Raw genomic sequence first — 16,193 nt, forward strand, 5'->3', positions numbered from 1 at the left:
GGAGCCGCTCCCGGAGGCGCCGGCCCTGGGCGCAGCGCGCCGCCTCCCAGGCTGGAGTTCCGCCAGTCGCCGGCCACCCGCCGGCCTCCCAGACGGCACGACAGCGCGCCCTAGTGGCCATTGCCCGGAGAGCGCTTTCGGGGGAATCGCCGGCCCACTGGTCTAAGAGCCTACACCCCTCATCTTCAGTATTCTCAAAGCTCATTGACCTCATATTAGAATCCCCTAAGTTTTTTTTTTCCTTTTGAAATACTGGAGTCGAACCCAGGAGCTCTTTACCGCTGAACTACATCCCCAGCCCTTTTTATTTTATCATCTTTTTTTTTTTTTTTTTGAGAGTCTCACTAAATCGCCAAGCAGCTCTTAGCTTGTAAACCTACTGCCCAGACTCCCAGATCGCAGCGATTACAGGCTACAGGTGTGCGCCACCAGCCTGGTAACTTTGGGATCTTGTAAAAATCCCAATGCCCAGAAAGCACCCCATCCCAGTTAAATTAGAACACCTGGGTACCAGACTCAGCTACCAATATTTCAGAAACTCTAAAAGTTTCCAGTCTGCCCCCAAGTTCGGAAGCGGCTCTCATAAATTAGTAGTTCTCTGACTTGAGCTGCACCAGAGCCACCTTCGGGGCAACTTAAAACACATGCTGCCAGGCAGCACCCCAGAGTTTCTGATCCAAGTCTGTTCCAGTTGGGTGATGCTGATGCTGCAGTCCTAGGACCACACCTTAAACTTTCACTCCTCAAATACACCAGATTGGGCAAAGATTTGGCATCACCTGGAGCTTGTTTAAAAAATGCAGGTTGAGATTCCTCTTCAGACTCACTGATACATGGTATCTAGGTACAAGTGATTCATATGTTATTATAGCTTAGAAACACTACTCTAAATGCTATTTAGTCAAGTTGTGTTCAGGCTAGATCTCTTCACAGCCTCCCCCAAATCTCTGAGTCAGAGAGCTGGATAGAACTTTCCAGGTTATATGATCCAATTTTCTTGAATAACTGATGGGGAAAACTGAGGTCCACAGAAGGAAAGAAACTTACCTAAGGTCCTGGGTTCCAGGGTGACCTATCAGTTTGTGCACCTGGGATCTCTTATACTGGCAAACATCACTCCAGAAGGTAGCACCTGTGCTCCTGGTCTTCCCCCACCAGTCAGGAAGCAAGCTCTGAAGGCCACATGCAGCCCAGGCTCTGTCCTGGCTGCTTGGGAGGGGCAGAGGCAGCAAGTAGAGACACAGGAAAACCACTAGAGAGAATCTGGTGCCAGACCGCCCTGCAGGGTGGCTCAGGAGAGGCGGGTTTGAAAGGAGAAAAAGAGTGTTAGCCACTGACCTAAGTGTTAACTCACAACCATTTCTTGTTCATGATTATTCTTCTGACTTCTCAGAGAAAAGGAAATCTGAGGCCTACCTTATAAGTAGAAATAAAATAAACCCCTGTCCCAAAAGTGGCTAGCTCTGGCCATGGCTTACGGTGGATTTCCATCTGTTGTAATCAGTTATTTGGCTGAAGTTCAATGACCCATGAAGTTCTTCACATGCCCTTGGCCTCTGGGCTATGCTGCCTTCATTTGGTCAGCCAATGGTGAGTGCTTTTGATGGCCCTTATTTGTGAAGGCAGTCTCAGGGACTAGAGACCCATGATAGACCTGTTTTGGCCACAGAGTTTGTAGTCCAAGTGGACAGTCTAGACAAACACATGAATAAATGGGGAATGAAATAGATACAACAAGACTGTGGAGATGGAAATGTCCACAAGGGGCAAGGAGATGGCATTTGAGCAGGTAGACCCCTGGGAGAAATGCATGCTAGAGGTCGGGGAAATCAGAGCAGGCTTCCTGGAGGTGATGGGTGGCTGTCACAGCCAGGGGATGATGGAACTTGGACATGAATCCCAGGGTGTCCATATTTGGACCTCAAACTCCTAACCACTAGTCTACCCTGCCTTCCCAGAGGCAGGAGTGAGCCCTACCTTGTGGTATGCCTGAGATCTATAAACAGGATGTGTCTGGCTGGAAAAGAGGACTTCAACCCAGACAGTCAAGGCTGAAAAAGAAGGGAGAGGCCAAAAAAAAAGAGGCCTTGAATTTACAGTTGATAAGTGCTGGCTTTATCCAGGATCCCAAAGGAAGCTATCTCTGTTGTGATGTAGGAAAGTGACCCTGATGGAAGTTTCAGAAAAACCAAACCTTTCTAGAGCCGAACCTATAGCTGATGTGCCAAGTTCTGGCTATAGAGGGCTGGATGAAAGCATCACTAATAATAATCACTTTATCTGATTATTTCCTTTGGTAGAACTACAGTTAGCATTCCAAATTCATTTCCATCCATCCCAGAAAAGCTCTGGAAAATGATTAATTTTTAATTGTTAAGTAAAAACACTGTGGGTGTTTGTTTTCTTCTTGTGGGTCTTGCTCTTGCATTCCCAGGTAGACTACCCTGTTATCAGCTTTGCAGAAAACAAAGACGCTGAAATTAAACATTAACCAGGGTCACTGAGTATGTCACTGAAATGCACAGCCCCAGTGTTAAAAAGGGGGAGGCCTGTAACTCTCCAGTTGATTGTTCAAACAGGAATGGGACTCAGAACCAGGCCCCATCTCCCAGAGTGTGGGGCAGGGGCAGACAGCAGATTCCAAAAGAGCATTTTTCATTCCAGTCCACAAACATTTACCGAATTCCTGGGTTGGGCTGGCCATGGTGCTCTGCCATGGGACACCCAGTACCTGAGACAAGGAGGCCTCAGACAGGGAAATCCCCCTCGCCTGCAAGGACTGCTAAAGACGCAGGAAAGAGGGGCCACGGAAGGCAGAATGGGGAGTGGCATGTTTTACCCCAGAGGAGGCAGCATTTGCTGTAGGACTTAAAGAATCGACAGATTTTCTCTAGTGAAAAAGAGAAAGCAGCCCTGGAGAGGGAGCGAGGTAGATCGAGAGGTAGAGGACACTGCGTGGTGTGTTTGGAAAATGACTAGTCTGGTGATGGGGTGCAGCTTGGGACCAAATTGGCAAGGCTGACTCCAAAGTGCAGGCTTGATCTGTAAAGCTGGGGGGGGTGGTGCTGATCCAAAGCATGATCTGATTGACATTTTAGAATGGCCCCCAGAACAGTGGTGAGGAGGGTGGCCACTGGGCTGGCCGTGAGCCCTGGAGGGAGCGGAGATGAGAACTTGTCCAAGGCCGAGGCAGGGAGAAGAGACTGGAAGGGTTCCAGAGGCTCAGTCTCCTGACTCACTGGGCAGAGGGAAGTAACGCTGGCCACTCTTTACACTGCCCTCCAAGAAGGGACACATCAACCAGAGGTCTAGCAGGTAGCAGGGGCCACACTAGTATTTCTTTGTTGTTGTTGTTGTTCTTTTTAGTTATACATGACAGTAGAGTGTATTTTGATATATCACACATACACGGAGCATAACTTCCCGTTCTTGTGGTTGTACATGGTGTGGAGTTCCAGTGGTTGCGTATTCATATATGAACATAGGAAAGTTATGTCTGATTCATTCTACTGTCATTTCCACTCCCATTCCTCCTCTCTCCACCTCATTCTCCCATGTCCAATCTGGTGAACCTCCACTACTGGCCCCCTCACCTATTGTGAGTCAGCATCCACGTATCAAAAAGAACATTCGGCCTTTGGTTTGGGGGGATTGGCTTATTTCACTTAGCATAATAGCCTCCAGTTCTATCCATTTACTAGCAAATGCCATAATTTCATTCTTCTTTATGACTGAGTAATATTCCATTGTGTATATATACCACATTTTCTTTATCCATTCATCTGTTGAAGGGCACCTAGGTAGGTTTGATAGTTTAGCTATTGTGAATTGAGCTTCTATGAAAATCTATGTGGCTATGTCACTGTAATATGCTGATTTTAAGTCCTTTGGGTATATGCCAGGGAGTGGGATAACTGGGTCAAATGGTTGTTCTATTCTAAGTTTTCTGAGGAATCTCCACACTGCTTTCCAGAGTGGTTGCACCAATTTGCAGTCCCACCAGCAGTGTATGAGCCACACTAATATTTCAAAAAGAAGAATTGACTTGGTGCTATAAAACCCAAGAAGCCAAATCGGGCATTGGGGCACCAGAGATCGGCAATGGAGGAAGCCCCAGACATCATCTAGAGCTAGAGGGACAGAGAAGGGTGGCCTGTGACTGGAAGCCAGGAGCTGCCGGCTGAGCTAACCCAGGGCAGGCCTGTACAATGGGCACTGGAACTAGAGAGAGAGAGGAGGAGGAGCAATGCCCTGGCTCCTCCCCTCTGCACATCCTCTGGTCCGCCACCTGCTATCAGCCAAACCTATTTGGTCCAGAGAGCAGGTGGGGAATGTGTCCCAAGACAGAAAGCAGCCAGAAGAGAGGGAGTGGACAGAAGGACAGTGGTCAATGCCTAGCCCTGGAACACCAGGAGGCAGCCGAGGTGAGAGGACAGGAGAAGTTAGATTTGATCACAGAACATGGGAGGACCCTCCCAGGAAGGGACATCCAGTTTGCAGCTGACAACTGAGTTTAGGATGGACTGATATGGCAGGCATGAGGGTGCCTCTCTGCCTCAGGTTTCCCAGCCAGGGCAAAGGCTGGCTCATTCCTGAGTCACACTGTCCTGGAGCTGAGCCTCCTGGGGGAGCAGGGCAAAGTGGTATCTGGTGGCTTAGTGACATGCCAGACCTCAGGACTAGGAGAGAAAATGGTGCAGTGCAAATAAGACTGGCCCAGAGAAGCTGTCAGACCTGCAGCATCATCCCACTTCTAGGAGCAAAGCTGTGCGACTTCAAACAAGTAAACAATGCTCTCTGGGCCTTGGTACCTATTCATAACATTTCAAAAAGAAGAATTGACTTAGGTGCTAGCTATAAAGCCCAAGTTTCAAAAATCAAAATTGCATTTTGGTTTTATTTATTTATTTTTGATTTTGTGTGTGTGTATGCTTTTTTGGGGGNGGGAGACCACTGAGCTGAGGGTAAGTCCCCGCAGGGCCACACAAACCCCTGGGTCTGTGTGCCTGTGGATCTGCAAGAGAACCCTGAGCAGACACCACCTGGATGGCAGGCCTGACTCAGGAATGTGTCTGTGCACAATCTCCAGGGCTTGATCTTAGGAAAGAAGGTGCTTTATTCTGAGATGATGTCCTTCCTTCTTCTCAGAGTCTCGAAACATCCTTTCCTTCATGAGATAGATAACAAGTGTCCTTGTAGTCGATTGTCTTAATAGGCAAAATAAACTCATGCTTTGTATCCTTGCTTTGCTAGTCCATGAATCTAAGCACTGAAACACTGACCTCAGATGTCCACCTGCCATCCTGATGGGGACTGAGCCACACATCCTGCCTCCCATGGCACTTCCTGGAAGCCTGCCCAGGAGCTTTGTGTCCCTAGCACAGTTTATCCAGGGCAGCATCAAGCACCGTCTCTCCACGCCACGCCACACAGCCAGGATGCCTGGAGCTTGGGTGGAGAGAGAGCTCCCAAATGGGCCTTTCCTCACCAGGCCTTGGCCATGGTCACTGTCCCCACCTGAGCTTCAAACTTCCTTTCCTGATGCAGTGCCGGGGGAGATTCTCCACGCCTCCCTGTGATCTTTGAGATCACCTTGGTGGGGACTTGACCCAAGTCTTGGCAATGGAATACAAAATCTGTGGGTGTCTTTCCTCCAATTCTCTGAATGGGTTGGCAACTCCGGGGTGATCAGCAACCCCGGGAGGGGGCTGATGAACATCTTCAGGTTAAGCTCCTCCCCCTGCAGCCTGTTCCGGCCACCCCTGCTGTATACGTGCTCTCCAGCATTAGGCGGCTGCCTGTGGCTCTGACTTCCCTAGTGATTTCAACCCTCTGGCCTGTGTGGTGCTGCCCCCACCACCCACCATGGATTATCTCTCCTTCCCCACCCCCCACATCTTCTTTTCTCCAGTCTTGAGGACTTAGGTCAAGCATCGCCTCCTCCAGAAGCTTCCCTGATTCCTTCCCCTCCTCCCTAGACAGACGTGCCAGGTTGTATTTTCCAATATGCTTTCCCATCCTGCATGATGTTCCTGCTTTACCACACTCACCCTGGCCCAGAGATAGAGTCAGTGTCTCCCGGCATCTAGATGGGACTTGTGATTCCCTGGCCCATGGAGCACAGGGGAAGTGATACTTGTGACTTCCAAGGCTTGGTCACAAAAGGATCAGCACTTCTCTCTCCTTAGCCTGCCCTGGGACCCAGCCTCCTTGCTGTGAGGAGACCCAGTGCACAGGGAGAGGCTACACCGGACAGCACAGAGGTAGGCTGTCCCCACAATACCCTCTCTGCATCGTGACCCACAGGAACCCCAAGAGAGCCTCTGTGAGCCCTGTTGTTTTAAGCTTCTGCACTTCAGGGCAATTGTAATGCAATGACTGGCAGCTATGCTCCTCTGGAGTCCCATGTCCTGTATAGTGCGCTGTCACAGCAGTTTCTCTGGAGGGTTAATGCTGGCTGACAACTCTGCCTCTCCTACTGGACTGTGAGCACGCAGGGGCAGGGACCATCATGCCATCTGCAGTGCCCTGGGCCTGGCACTCAAGTACCCCAGGAAAAGAGAGAATCTGGTGTGTCAAAGTGAACTCCCAGGTACAGAAACATGAGCTAGAGCCCTGGCCATGCCAGACGACATATTTTAAATGAATGAAGTATTGGTGAATAGGATCCACGTAAACCTTTAAGGTTTGATGAATGGGTCCTGTGAAGCCTGGTCCCAGTGGGGCTTCTGGAGGTTTATCTGTGGAGCAAACAGAAGAAGGGAGGTAAAGGGACTTTTTTGGTCACTGTGACAAACATTTGAGAAAATTGAGTTAAAGGAGGAAGCATTTCTTGGGTTCACGGTTCCAGTCCATGGCTGGCTCCGTTGCAGAGACGTCATGGCAGAAGGACATGATGGAGCAAACCGTCTTACTCATGGCAGACAGGAAACAGAGAGGGGATAGGGAAGGGGGCTGGGACAGGAAATGCCCTTCCAAGACTGGGGCTAGAGGTCAGTTGGCAGAGTGCTTGCCTGGCATGCCCAAGACCCTGAGTCCAATCCCCAGCACCACAAAAGAACAGAAAAGCGCTTCCAGAGCACATCCCTATGGACCTAGAACCTCCAGCTAGGTCCCATCTCCTACTGTTCCCACCACCTCCCAATACTGCTCTCAGCTGTGAATCCTTCAGTGAATTAATCCACTGATGATCATGATCCAGTCAGCTCCCTGAGTCCCCTCCTCTGAACCCTGCTGCCTTGGGAACCAAGCCTTCAACATACCGGTCTTCAGGGAACACTTCATATTCAAACCATAACAGGGCCCAATGGCAAGCTGACCCTTTGGCCCAGCTGACTTCATGAGACCGCCAAGTTACTTAGTCACTTCTCAAACTGGGACTCCCGAGCTTCCTTAAGAGCAGGCATCTTTCATCTGAATAACATCACTTCCCTGCTCCCCAACCTCCTAGGACTCTGCCAGCTCCCTTTCCTCCCCCCACCACGGGACTCATCCACCCAAGCACTCCAGATGCACCCTGGCCTCCCTCCTGGACCTACACTGCTGGCCCAAGGGCCCCCAGGCAGGGGCTTCACAGGACCCACCAGGAACACTTTGCTGTTTCCAGAGCACTTTCTCCTCTATCATTTCACTTGATCTCCATGCCCTCCACTGAGGCAGATCACACAGGATAACCAGACCCTTGTCATTGGTAAGGGAATTGGTTACACTGGGACCCCACTCTGGACTTCTGACTCCATATCCCTGGCTCTCACCTAGTCTGGTCAGTGTCAGTGGGGTGGCTACCAACCACCGGGGAGGGTCCTGCAGTAGGAGGGTAGGGGGGAGTGAATCACCTAGCCATCCCATTAACTCTTAGCACCCAGAACATTTCTGGACCCCTGGACCCACAAGCATTAGGCAAGCACAGGAAACATAAGCTCAGACATTTGACATAGGATCCCCTGGTACTTCCATTGCTGAGACACACACATGCACACGTGCACACCCAGAGCAAAAACAAACACACCAAAAAGACGAACAAAAATCCTGACTCGAGTCCATTTCAAAGAACAGTGTCTGGAGGACCTATTACTTCACCAAAATAAGAATCAAGTTACCTGTGCCGTGTCTACTTCACAAATGTCTGCTTTATAAATACTCACGGGCACAAGCATGTGTCCCACAGTCACACACGCCTCTCTCTGGATAAAGAGGCCTCGGGGTTAGAATGCGTTCTGGAATCTCTCTGTCCACACTTCCCAGGTCTGGTTATTATCTCTGAGGCTGACAGCCCTGAAGCGTTGGGATGGGCAGGCAGGAGGCCACAGGCTGTGCGGCAGCCGGGTCAGCTTACAGTGAGCTGTCCTCCTGCTGACTGATGCCCCAGCTCAGCCATAAATAACAGCAATAAAACTGCAGCAGGCTGCTGGCCTCCCCCAGAGCACACCCGCTGTCCATCCATCTCCTGGGATGACTGCTCACATCCAGCCTTCAGCCTGCCCCAACCCTGGCCCCAGGCACAGAGGGGTCAGCCAGGAACACCGTGCGTGGCAAGGCCCCCATGTCCTGCCAATATACTTTATGGATGCCAGACACAGGCAGGAGAGAGCAGTATTGGAGGTGGTGGGAAACACCACCCCTTCAGAGTCGGGCTCCAGAAAGCACCCTGATGCTCTGGTCAGGGTGGGTTCTGCACCATACGTGGCCCGATGGCCCAGGCCATATTAGAGTTCCCCACTCTGTGGAAAAGCTGGCCTTTGTGTTCCTGGCAATGTGGGTGGGCAAAAGCCAAAGAATGCGGCAGCTCAGCTGTTTACACTTCTTTTGTCTCTGCTTCAAGTGGCAGTTACTTTTTATTTCTCCCCTTTGTCTTTAAGCTTCTTTGCTTCAACTATCTCACGCCCTAAAAACTTCCACCTAAAACCACAAACCCCTTACACACTTGCTCTCTTCCTCTCTCTCCCTCTCTCTCACCCTCTCCTGAGCTCTTGGCATTGAATTGACATAAAGTCACGTGACTGTACCATCTTAACAAGACAATTTGGCCGTCTCACCAACAGCCTTATAAAAGAATTTCAATCATATATCTCTAGATTAAAAAAAAAGAAAAGGATGACAAAATGACTGCTAGCCATAGCACTCAGTAGCCCATGGTGACAAGCTTCTGGACCTTACAGAGGCCAAACCCCACACTTACACCTGGAAACAGAGGCCCCCAAAAGTGACTTCCTTAAGGTCAAGGGTCAGGTGGAGACCTGGTTCATCTAGGTTGCAGTGCACTTGGGACGGGAACATCCAAAAATGAGTCCTCTCCAAGGGAGTCGAGGGCACACACGGTGAAGCCTCTGGGAGCTTTTATGTCTAAACTAGGCACTCAGGACTCTCTTTGGGGACCTGTCTCTCGGCTAATGTGGTGGGTGACGGGGGCATTCTTCAGCCAGTGATGACTATCAGGAGCCAGCTCCCTTAACTGAGTTGAAACAGACTCTGAGAAATCATTTGCACTCAGAGCTTTTCCTGTGGCTGGGGGTCCCCTAGTCACGTCCTGTGCACCACTGCCCCCGTCCTCACCCTTTTACCAGTCTCCCTGGGATCACCTCCTTTGAATACATCACCTTGCCTCTGGAGCCTCATCTCAAAGTGGAGGGAGGTGCAGATGAAGAGGTCACAGTCGACCCTGGCAGGGTGGGCAGTAGAAGCTGCACTTCCACGTCCTGCGAGCTGAAGCTGGGAGTCGCGGGGTGTTCAGGTGCCACCTCTTTAAAAGCTCCCATGAGCTATTGCAGCCGCAGCATGCCCAGCACTCAGAGTCATGCGCATGGCTGCCTCGTGGCAGCCTCACAGCTGCCAGGGACACTTTGCTAACCACAAGCCCTCGAGACAAGCAGTTTAGATGGGCTCATCCCTGGATAACTGAGCGCTGGCCTCTTATCTGACGAAACCCCCAATGCTCCCTCTTTGGAGTGGGGATCACCCTCAGCTGTGGTTGCTTCAAGCAGGGCACTTGTAGCCTGTACTGACCGCCCACCCTTTGCCCAGCATCTGCTGCGGTAGCAGGTTCTGCAGAAACCCAGCTTATGCAATGAGCCCAAAATGATAGCTGGAGAGGGGAGCTGGTGGGTGAATGCTCTACCTCTTGTCCTTTAGGAAGGCAAGACATTCTGGATATTTCTCAGGAAGCCACTGCCACAGCCTCCACAGAGCATCTTCTGAAGTTCCTCCTTCCCTGTCTCATGGAACTGCTTCCTAGAATCACCACCCCACTGATCTGTGTCTAAGTCCTTGTCCTAAACTCTGCTTTTAGGGAAATGCAAACTAAGCCAGCATGCTTTTTTTTTTAAATTTTTTAAAGTTGTTGATGAACCTTTATTTTATTTATATGTGGTGCTGAGAATTGAACCCAGTGCCTCACACATGCTAGGCAAGTGCTCTACCACTGAGCCACAGGCCCAGCCCTAACCGGCATTCTTAACCCTAACAACACATTGATTTCAGGAACTGCTAGTTGCCTCCACTCAGTGGCCCAGGCTGTTCCTCTTTAGGAGTTTGTGTCTGATTTAGCCATTTTTCTATCAACTTTCTTGGTAGCTAATAAGTCTTCCTCCAGTAGGACCACCACAACTTGTCATTTCTGTCTTTAATCTGTAGTCTGGATACCCTAAAACCAAACCTGATGGCTTATGTCTATCAAAAGGTGAGCAGATTCTGAGGGGAGGGGGGTTTGGAGTAAAAGCATGAGCTTTTATTTAAGGCACTGGAAGCTTATTTTGGCTGTTCAGGAGATATTTTTATTTTTCCCTGGTTTAGAACTCTGTTTTAGAGAGTATAGAAATTAGAAAATGAAATTTTGTATGAATGAGTTCTAACATTTCAAATTACATATGGGACATGTTTGTGGGTGAATTCACTGGATTTAATAATACTTATCACAAATGCCCTGGGGCTCTTGGCTTGCCATGTATCAGGATATGCCAATTTCATAGATCTAGTTTTTAAGATTCCAGGCGTCTGCTGGTTTCACAGATGTCAAAACAATATCACACACCACAAACCAGTGGCTTACACACAGACTTCAGAGCAAAAAATAAATAAAATCAGTCCAGGAATTGAATACAGATCCTTCCATTCAGCCTCCAAGTCTAAACCAGAAGTCCCCTCTCATCTCTTGAAAAGTCACATCTCATGGGTAGGAGGAGGTATGTACCACCTTGGCCTGGGAGGACCACAGGTGACTCTCATGTGAGTGGAATTCTGTCCTGGGACTTACCCCGCCTTGCAACCTTCTCAACCTCAGGGGCACATGGGGCAGGCCTCTGCTGGGCACAGTGATCAACTGCACAAAACTGCCCAACTCTGGGTCCAAGTGCAAAAACAAAGGCCAGCAGGTGTGATTAACATTTATACCAAAGTCCCAGGAGTATGGGGGAAAAGAACGGCGGGTCAGTTTAACTGTCTCTCAAGTGTTTTCTGTGCTGCTTACAGCAGGAGTGGGCAAAAGCATGTGGCCATTTATCTTTGGAAAGGTTTATAGGAGAGATGGAGAAGTCCCTGTTACTGTGGAAAGCCGTACTTCCACTGGGCCACTAGGGGGCGTTCTGAGACCTAATCAGAACATTTGCAGGTTGGGGATTGGAAAAACCTGCAGATGACCGTGTGGAAAAATAAAGCAGAAAAAGTGAAAGAAGCCATGGTTGGACTTGTGCTAGATGCTCTCATCTTTTTTTTTTTTTTTTTTTTTGGTACCGGGGATTGAACTCAGGGGCACTCGACCAATGAACCACATCCCCAGCCCTATTTTGTATTTTATTTGGAGACAGGATCTCCCTGAGTTGCTTAGCTCCTCACCGTTGCTGAGGATGGCTTTGAACTCATGATTCTTGTATCTCAGCCTCCCGAGCGGCTAGGATTACAGGTATGTGCCACCGCACCCAGCTGCTCTCATCGTTGACAGCACCATCCGTTTTTTCCAATACCGGCTATTAGCAGTGAAATATTTTGTAAATTGCATTTCCAGTCCTCCCAAAGAATATAATTTTGATATGTAAACAGTATTTTTCACATTCTTACAGAAACAAACCAAGAGGAGCAGGAAAAATGATGGTCACGCAATTGGCCAGTGTGTGCTTAATATCCACCCACACCCACAGTTCTCTATAAATACAGTCTTGCATCACTTCACCTCGGGGACACATTCTGAGAAATGCATGAGTGGACAATTTTATCATGTTTGTCCATGTCATCCTGAGAACATCAAGAGTTGTTCTTATGCAAACCTAAGTGGTACAGGTCAATCACTCCTCCTGGCCTCCTGATGTAACCAAGAGAGTGACATACAGGAGATGTGGGGGCTGCCTAACAGTAAAGTTGTTTTTTGTTTTTGTCTTTTTATAAGAGAAAGCTTTAAAATAATGATTAAAATGTAGTATAGTACATACATAAGCCAGAAACATAGTCATTATCATAATCCAATATGATGTACTGTCCATAATTGTATGTGCTCTCTCTTTATGTGACTGCCAGAGCAGTCGGTCCGTTTAACCCTGCATCACCACGAACAGGTAAGTGACGTCCTCTGACGCTAGGACAGCTGCAGTGTCATTAGTCAATAGGAATTGTTCAGCTGTTATAATCCCAGGGGACCACCATTGAATATGTGTTCTACTGTTGACCAGAACGTCATGCAGCACAGGACTCAAAGAGTAACGCTAACACTGCAAGAGATCATTGGTTGGGAATTTAGCATATGCCATCATCCTGGGTACCTCACATGAAGACAGGAGTTTGATCTGAGCCAGGTGCAAACTGTTAGGTGATGAATAATATGGTGAGGAAACCGAGGCACAGAGAGTTTAGAGGCCTGCCCAGGGTTCCGAGGCTGGTAAGTACCAGGAAATCCCTGGACTACAAACAGTGAAGTGTCCGGAAGGGATTCCCATGATGTTTCCAGATGACTTAACTTCCCTTATACAGCAAGAAAAGAGGGCAGGGGGCACCCAGCTGTAGCGTCTCCAAAAATGCAAACCACCGAGAGCACCGAAGATGATAAGATTAAAAACATCAACAAGAAAGAAAAAGAACACCTATGGACATTTTTATGCGTGGCTTGTTTCATCACGCATTCAGGTAGTGTCATACCGATGGGTGTGACAAGGCCAGCATCGCCTGAGGGACCTGAGGAAGGTGCAAATTGCCACTGTGAGACCCTGACCTGACCAGTGCCTGAGGCAAAACCAAGCCCTGGGTTCTCAGCCCTGGCCATGTTAGAATCACTGGGAGTGTTTGGTTTGGGACTTGAGTGGTTTGGTTTGGTTTGATTTGTTTGTTTGTTTTAAGCTGATATCTAGGTTCCCCTCCATGTCCCAAGGAAATTAATCAGAATATCAGAAGATGGGGCCCAAGCACCTCGGTTGGTTTTTGCTGGACTTTGTTTTGTTTTGCTTTTTTGAAATAGAGGTCTCCTCATATGGCCCAGGCTGGCTCCAGCTCCTGGGAGCTTGGTGTGTACCACCACGCCCAGCTAAAGCTTAACTTTTAATTTTTTCTAGTGTTAGGGACTGAAAGTAGGACCTTATGAACATTAGGCAGGCTCTCCCCCACTGAGCTGCCCTCCAGCTCCTACTGTTGTCTTTAACTCTCCCAGATAATACCAGGGTTCAACCAACCTTGTTATACACGTGAAAAAAATGATTCACCAAATGCCAAGCATTGAGGAAGTGGGGGGCTGCACTGATTCCAGACCAAAACCCATCAAAAACTCGACTCTTAGACCAGACTGGAGCACCCAGTAAGGAGACAGGACATGAAGAACCCTGGGGTACATGGCACACTCAGAGCCTCCCACTCGTCTAGCTCACCTTGATCCGAGCAGGCTGTTTTCTCAGCATCATATGACAGAGAGAGAAATTATTTTAATTTAATCCAGAGTTACATTTTTTGGGAAAAGTATAATTGAAAGAAACATCTGCTAGGCATATATTTGTCCCTCTCACCCTGCCAGCGGACTCTGAACTACTTGGGCCACGTCTATAGCTCAGACAGGCATTCCTCAGACAGAGATTCACGAAGCTCCTCTGTGGTGCAGGGTGATGTCACTTCCCCAGATGGTGGTCAGCACCTGGATGGCAGCCAGCAGCCTAACACAGCCCAGCCTCCTCTGTCTCTCTGAGGCCAAGTTCTCCACCCTTGGAAGATGTGACCAAGAGCACCCTTAAGCCAAATGATTTTGGAAATGGAACCAAGTGTCTATGGGAATCTATGCTTTGGTGAATCTGCTGACCACTGTCCATCACCTTAACATTAATTGATTTTAGTCTCCAGAAACCCATTTGTGAGCTAAGGATGTAGCTCAGTGACAGAGCACTTGCCTAGCATACACGAGGCCAGGGGTTCCATCCCCAGCACTGCAAGGGTAAAAAAGACAAAGAAACTTGTCTGCAAAATGCCATACAGAAGCTGGAAGGAGAGTCGTGTGTCCTTGTCTGATCATCTTGCCCCTCCATTCTCCTGAAACTGCCCGACCCTTGGTTCAGGCCCTGTTCTTGCTATCTTCAGGCACCCAGAAGAAAAATTGGAGACTGCCCACAAGTTTCTTTTCCACATTGCCCAGCCCACCCACTCAGCTCCCTCCCAAGCCCTCTTTAACTCAGACCTGCTGGATTTCCCAGAGGCGGCCTCCACCAGCGGGCCCTGGAGAGCTCACCCTCCCCACACCTGGCATGATCCAACTTTCTAGTCTTTGCCGGTCTAATAGATGTCATGTGATATCTTGTTGCTATAATTTGCATTTCTGTGCCTTGCAGTCTAGCTGTTTGAATCTTTTTTAGCTTTTGGTTCCATTTCCTTAGCATCCTGGCCCTCGTGGCTTCCATCTCAAGCCAGGCAACAGCCTTCACTCTGTGGCCGCCTCCTGTTCCCCTCAAACTTTGCCGGGCCACCTGCCTGAAACACAGGCAGGAGCATGTCCCTCCTCTGCATAAACTGCCTGCAGCATCCTTACTAAATATGAGGCTCCTCTGTTCTCCCCAGTCTTGCTCCTCCTCCTCCACTTTCCCCCACTGAGTGCCCTGCTCTACAGTCCCACAGCCCTGACCTCCCCACTTGCAGGTCTATAGTCCTCGGCTCCCATTCTCTCTGCACATGTCACCTGTGCACCCCGTCTTGCTCCCCTCAAGGCCCACTATTGGCCAGCCTTCCCTGAGGCTCTTGTCGTCTGAGGTGTGTACTCTTCTGAACCCCCTAGCGTTTGCCAAGGCTCACTTCTTTCCTCTTTGTGCTTTGTGTTCTGTTCTCATCACACCTTCTTCTTCTTCTTCTTCTTCTTCTTCTTTTAATCCAGGGCCTCACACATGCTAGGCAAGCTCTCTACCACTGAGATACATCCCCAGCTCTTTTTATTTTGTTAATTCGCCCAGGCTGGTCTTAAACTTGCAAGCTTCCTCCTCAGCCTCCTGAGAAGCTGGGTTACAGGTACGCGCCTCCGTGCCCTGCTGTCCTCTGCCTTCTTGGCTGATCTCTGTCCCAGTGGTAGGACGCTGGGGGACTGGCTGATTCATTGCTCCCCATACCCCCAAGGCTTTCCATGCTGCAGCTGGGAAACTAGGAAGGAAGACAAGGAGACAAAGTCTGGGGATGGGGAAAGAGAAATGGAAGCCAAAGCTGGACATTCATTAACTAACTGGCCACAAGGATAAGGAGGGGAAAAGATTGGAGGATACCTCCAGCTCCTTAGGTTTGCCAGTTTGCTGGCCGGAAACCCAGGAGGTGCTGGGCATAGAGCTTGGTTTAGACCAGCATGTGGCTGCTAAGCAGGCAGAGGCCAGTGTGCCGCTGAGGTGAGCTGAGCCCAAAGAGGAGTTTTGGGGGTCATCCATGTGGAGGGGGCCCTCAATTGGGATTATTGGGGAGGTAGAAATATAAGACCCCTAAAAAGGCTGTTGTGTAGGTGGCCGGTGAGGAACATGAAAATACGGTGGGGTGGGTCAGCAGCAGTGTCTCCAAACCCCAGGGAGAGCCACGTGCGGTGGCACATGCCCGGAATCTCAGTGACTCGGGGAGCTGAGGCAGAGGATTGCAAATTCAAGGTCAGCTTTAGAAATTTTGTGAGATCCTGCGTCACAATGACAGATGAAAAGACCTAGAAACATAGGTCAGTGGTAAAGCACTCCTTGGTTAAATCCCTAGTACAGGAAGGAAGGGAGGAAGGGAGGGAGGGA

At 49.4% G+C, this 16,193-nt stretch overlaps 1 long non-coding RNA gene across 2 annotated transcripts in view; it reads right to left on the minus strand.

Moving 5' to 3' along the window:
- LOC125617108 overlaps positions 1-1,306 on the minus strand; it is a 125,803-nt gene extending 124,497 nt beyond the window's left edge. The window contains exon 1 of one of the 2 annotated variants that reach the window (XR_007347979.1): positions 1,048-1,306. This is a non-coding gene — a long non-coding RNA (uncharacterized LOC125617108). The remainder of the gene's footprint in view (positions 1-1,047) is intronic. The other variant, XR_007347980.1, reaches the window with a different exon arrangement.
- Between the last annotated feature and the right edge of the window lie 14,887 nt (positions 1,307-16,193).

Source organism: Marmota marmota, unplaced genomic scaffold (assembly GCF_001458135.2).
Source record: "Marmota marmota marmota unplaced genomic scaffold, marMar, whole genome shotgun sequence".
Lineage (NCBI taxonomy): Eukaryota > Metazoa > Chordata > Mammalia > Rodentia > Sciuridae > Marmota > Marmota marmota.